The sequence below is a fragment of the Bison bison genome, unplaced genomic scaffold (assembly GCF_000754665.1).
Source record: "Bison bison bison isolate TAMUID 2011002044 unplaced genomic scaffold, Bison_UMD1.0 scf7180017864145, whole genome shotgun sequence".
Classification (NCBI taxonomy): Eukaryota; Metazoa; Chordata; class Mammalia; order Artiodactyla; family Bovidae; genus Bison; species Bison bison.
Genome location: NW_011494717.1, coordinates 517,118 through 523,117, shown reverse-complemented (window position 1 = coordinate 523,117; position 6,000 = coordinate 517,118).

Below are 6,000 nucleotides of genomic sequence, written 5' to 3'. Positions count from 1 at the left end.
TGAATATTCAGGACTGATCTCCTTTAGGATGGACTGCTTGGATCTCCTTGCAGTCCAAGGGACTCTCAAGAGTCTTCTCCAACACCACAGTTCAAAAGCATCCATTCTTCGGCACTCAGCTTTCTTTATAGCCCAACTCTCACATCCATACATGACTACTGGAAAAACCATAGCTTTGACTAGACGGACCTTTGTTGGCAAAGTAATGTCTCTGCTTTTTAATATGCTGTCTAGGTTGGTCATAACTTTGCCAAGGAGAAAGTGTCTTTTCATGGCTGCAGTCACCATCTGCAGTGATTTTGGAGCCCCCAAAAATAAAGTCACTGTTTCCATTGTTTCCCCATCTATTTGCCATGAAGTGATGGGACTGGATGCCATGATCTTAGTTTTCCGAATGTTGAGTTTTAAGCCAACTTTTTCACTCCTCTTTAACTTTCATCAAGAGGCTCTTTAGTTCTTCCTTGCTTTCTGCCATAAGGGTGGTGTCAGCTGCACATCTGAGGTTATTGATATTTCTCCCAGCAATCTTGATTCCAGCTTGTGATTCATCCCGCCTTGCATATCACATGATGTACTCTGCATATAAGTTAAATAAGCAGAGTGACAGTATACAGCCTTGACATACTCTTTTCCCTATTTGGAGCCAGTCTTTTGTTCCATGTCCAGTTCTAACTGTTGCTTCTTGACCTGCATACAGATTTCTTAGGAGGCAGGTCAGTCAGGTATTCCCATCTCTTTAAGAATTTTTCAGTTTATTGTGATCCACACAGTCAAATGGAGTCGTCAATAAAGCAAAAGTAGATGCTTTTTCTGGAACTCTCTTGCTTTCCCCATGATCCAGCAGATGTTGGCAATTTGATCTCTGGTTTTTCTCCCTTTTCTAAATCCAGCTTGAACATCTGGAAATTGATGGTTCATGTACCATTGAAGCCTGGCTTGGAGAATTTTGAGCATTACTTTGCTATTGTGTGAGATGAGTACAATTGTGCAATAGTTTAAACATTCTTTGGCATTGCCTTTCTTTGGGATTGTAATGAAAGCTGACCTTTTCCAGTCCTGTGGCCTCTGCTGAGTTTTCCAGATTTGCTGGTATATTGACTGCAGTACTTTCACAGCATCATCTTTTAGGATTTGAAATAGCTCAACTGGAATTCTATCGCCTTCACTAGCTTTGTTCGTAGTAATGCTTCCTAAGGCCCACTTGACTTCCCATTCCAGGATGTCTGGCTCTAGCTGAGTGATCACACCATCGTGGTTATCTGGGTCATGAAGATCTTTTTTGTACAGTTCTTCTGTGTATTCTTGCCACCTCTTCTTAATATCTTCTGCTTCTGTTAGATCCATACCATTTCTGTCCTTTATTGTGCTCATTTTTGCATTAAATGTTCCCTTGGCATCTCTAATTTTCTTGAAGAGATCTCTAGTCTTTCCCATTCTGTTGTTTTCTTCTATTGCTTTGCACTGATCACTGAGGAAGGCTTTCTTTTATCTCCTTACTATTCTTTGGAACTCTGTATTCAAATGGGCATATCTTTCCTTTTCTCCTTTGCCTTTAGCTTCTCTTCTTTTCACAGCTATTTGTAAGGCCTCATCAGACAACCATTTTGCCTTTTTGCATTTCTTTTTCTTGGGGATGGTCTTGATCACTGCCTCTTGTACAGTGTCACAAACCTCTGCCCATAGTTCTTCAGGCACTCTATCAGATCTAATCCCTTAAATCTATTTCTCACTTCCACTATATAATCTTAAGGGATTTGATTTAGGTCATACTGAATGGTCTAGTGCTTTTCCCTGCTTTCTTCAATTTAAGTCTGAATTTGGCAATAAGGAGTTCATGATCTGAGCCACAGTCAGCTTCCAGTCTTGTTTTTGCTGACTATATAGACCTTTTCCATCTTTGGCTGGAAAGAATATAATCAATCTGATTTCGGTATTAACCATCAGGTGATGTCCATGGGTAGAGTCTTCTCTTGTGTTGTTGGAAGTGGGTGTTTGCTATGACCAGTGTGTTCTCTTGGCAAAACTGTTAACCTTTGACCTGCTTTGTTTTGTACTCCAAGGCCAAATTTGCCTGTTACTCCAGGTATCTCTTGACTTCCTACTTTTGTATTCCAGTCCCCTCTCATAGGACTTTGTATACTGATCCATAAAAAAACTATAAGATTTTTCTTTAAAGAATTATATCAGCTTAGACTGAAAGAGACAGTACAAAAATGAAAACAAGTTTTTGTACTCCTGAAACCTTATGGGCAGGCAGTAAGCAGAGAAACCACTCAGCTATAAACAGGCTACTTTTTTATGAAAAAGGAAGGCTAACTCAGAAGGTAGAAACAAGAACACAAAAGGCAGAGCCAAAAGCCATGGAGAACAACCAGCAGAAAGTAGGACTGAGCCTTAATCAAGGAAATTACAAGATGTCCCTAGTGGATATCAGAACTGCTATGGACCAGAGACTACCTTAAGCTTTCCAGTTTCCCCTTTTTTCAAAGTGTGTCTCTACTGTAGTTATGCTTCAGTTCAGTTCAGTTGCTCAGTTGTGTCCGACTCTTTGTGACCCCATAGACTGCAACATGCAAGGCTTCCCTATCCATCACCAACTCCCAGAGCTTACTCAAACTCATGTCCATTGAGTTGGTGATGCCATCCAACCATCTCATCCTCTGTCGTCCCCTTCTCCTCCTGCCCTCAATCTTTCCCAGCATAAGGGTCTTTTCAAATAAGTCAGTTCTTCCCATCAGGAGGCCAAAGGATTGGAGTTTCAGCTTCAGCATCAGTCCTTCCAATGAATATTCAGGACTGATTTCCTTTAAGGTGGACTGGTTGGATCTCCTTGCAGTCCAAGGGGCTTTCAAGAGTCTTCTCCAACACAACAGTTCAAAAACATCAATTCTTCAGCACTCAGCTTTCTTTAAAGTCCAACTCTCACATGTATACATGACCACTGGAAAAACCATAGCTTTGACTATGCTTCCCCATCCCAACATTCTATGTTGTGTAAGGCAGATGAGAAAGGGGGCGATAATTACCTATTGGTTATCCACAGGCCTTTGGATTTAAAAGAATGATCTCAATGTGCTACATCTGATGAACCAACACTGAGGAGCCTTTAGATGATGAGATCTGGGGCTTCAAGCCCAACCCTGAAGTCATAAGGGGATGAGACTTTTGTCTTTACTTGGAAGCAGGTGAATGCATTTTGAAGGTGGAAGAGATGGATCGTGGCTACAGGGCAGACTGTGGCCAATGGTTTTCCAAAACGGGTGGCAACAACATTGCTCCTGTTCTTCTAGAAACTTTTAAAAACCCATTAAGAAAGACATGGAATCTAATTTCCCTCTTGATTATGGGCTAGGTTTGTGACTTTCCTGTAATCAGTGGAATGCCATGGAAGTGCTACTTCATGACAATTGAGGCTAGGTCAGAAAAGACTCCAGTGTTCTTGCCTGGAGAATCCCAGGGACAGGGGAGCCTAGTGGGCTGCCGTCTATGGGGTCACACAGAGTCGGACACGACTGAAGCGACTAAGCAGCAGCAGAAAAGACTATGAAACTTCCAGTTTCTTTGCAGGAATGCCTGTGGTGGAGATCTGACCCACCAGGTAAGTACTATGGCTGCTGTGAGGTCACCATGCTGTGAGGAAGCACAAACTAGCCTGTGTGGAGATGCTCTGAGGTTGGAAGGGGAGAGATGCCCTCTCCACTCCAGGCTGCTCCAGGGACCTGTTTCAGCTCAAATTATCATGTGACTGCAACTGCATGAGCAACCCCCAACCAGAAACATTCAGGTGAACCTTCTCAAATTCCCGACCCACAGTAGCTGTGAGGAATATTAAGATGATGATTTCTATTTTAAGCCATCACCGCTTGGAGAGGATAAAATGTTGTGGTACACCCCTCAACTCTAATGTGATATTTCCTTTTATTTTATGTGTCTTTAGTGTTCTTTTGTGAGAATGCATGCTTCATTTGTATGTATTATACTGTGCAACAGGTTTCACTGTTGCTCTTTCTCCCTTTCAGCATTGTTAAAACCCATGTGTGGGTGTCGGCTCCCAGCTGAAGGTAAGTAGGCCATAGGGTGAATGCACCATGTCTTACTTACCTAGTCTTCTAGTCACGAACCACTAGTCGCCTCCAGTCCCCACACCAGAAACAGAGTTGTCATAGACATGCTGGGAAAAGTCCCCATACAGACACCTGTGAAAGCATCTTGGGCAACATACCCAGGAGTGGGGATGCTGGGTCAGAGGGCATATGTGCACTTATTCTAACTAATACTGCCAGACTGCTCTCAGCCCTCTGCAACAGTCTACTCTAGTACAGCAGTGAGGACTAAAACAAATAAGATGTTCATTTGCTGGCCCAATTTCTACATTTTATTTATTTCCCAGTGAGTCTGCTGGGAAAATAAGATCATGGCATCTGGTCCCATCATTTCATGGCAAATAGATGGGGAAACAGTGGAAACAGTGGCAGACTTTATTCTTTTGGGCTCCAAAATCACTGCAGATGGTGATTGCAGCCATGAAATTAAAAGACACTTGCTCCTTGGAAGAAAAGTTATGACCAACCTAGACAGCATATTAAAAAGCAGAGACATTACTTTGCCAACAAAGGTCCGTCTAGACAAAGCTATGGTTTTTCCTGTAGTCACATATGGATGTGAGAGTTGGACTTTAAAGAAAGCTGAGCGCCGAAGAATTGATGCTTTTGAACTGTGGTGTTGGAGAAGACTCTTGAGAGTCCCTTGGACTGCAAGAAGATCTAACCAGTCAATCCTTAAGGAAATCAGTCCTGAATATTCATTGGAAGGACTGATGCTAAGGCTGAAACTCCAGTCCTTTGGCCCCCTGATGCGAAGAACTCACTCATTTGAAAAGAACCTGATGGTGGGAAAGATTGAGGGCGGGAGGAGAAGGGGACAACAGAGAATGAGATGGTTGGATGGCATCACTGGCTTGATGGACATGAGTTTGAGTAAAATCCAGGAGTTGGTGATGGACAGGGAGGCCTGGTGTGCTGCAGTCCACGGGGTCGCAAAGAGTCAGACACGACTGAGAGACTGAACCGAACTGAACCGAGTCTGCTGGAGGGTGTGTTTTGTTCTTGTTCTTGTTTGTTTGGCTGCACCAAGGGGCATGGGGGATCTTAGTTCCATGCGGGATCTTAGCTCCCTGAGCAGGGATCAAACCCATGCCCCTATGGTGGAAATGTTGAGTCTTAACTGCTAGACCACCAAGGAAGACCCTGGAGAGTTTATTTCCCCAAATACCCATGTGGCTCACTTCCGTCGCTTGGGTCTTACATCAGTGTCACCTAACCAGCTTAGAGCAAACACCACTGCTGCATCCCATCGTTTTCCATCTGTCTTCACCTCTTGTGCTTTTCTTCAGAGTTCTTACAATTGGAGTGTGTATGGTTACTGTCTGTCTCTCCCTAGAAGAATGGTGTTGGGGGCGTTATAGGTGATCAGTCAAAATTTGCTAAGAATTCATTAACTCGAGCTTGATTTCACCAAGTGCCTTTCTCAGGTGTCTTCCCAGTTCCTCGACCCTCCACCTCCACACCACCCTCCATCAGAGGAGAGAGTACTGGGGGCTCTGAATGGCCCCATCTTCTCCTGCCTCCACTCTGGACTCACCAAGTACAGGGTTAAGGGCACCCGGAAGTCCTATGAGCCCTTGGGACTGTTCTTTCTGGGGGCGGAAGTGTGGTCTGGCAGGGTTTCAGGTACCACCGGTCTCCTGAGAGTTTGTGGGGAGTTTTGCTCACTCCCAGCTTCTTGCTGAATAGATGAATGGAATCGTCAGGTCCTGGTCTCAGGTCTCACTTAAGGATCCTAAGACAGACAAGGGACGAATATTTAGGAAAAAAGGCAGTCCATAAAAAGTGAACAGTTTAGCACTGTACTGTCTGATACGATGACAACTTGCTACATGGGGCAAATTAAATGCAAATTAATTAAAATGAAAAATTCAGTTTGCCAGTCATATTAGCTGAA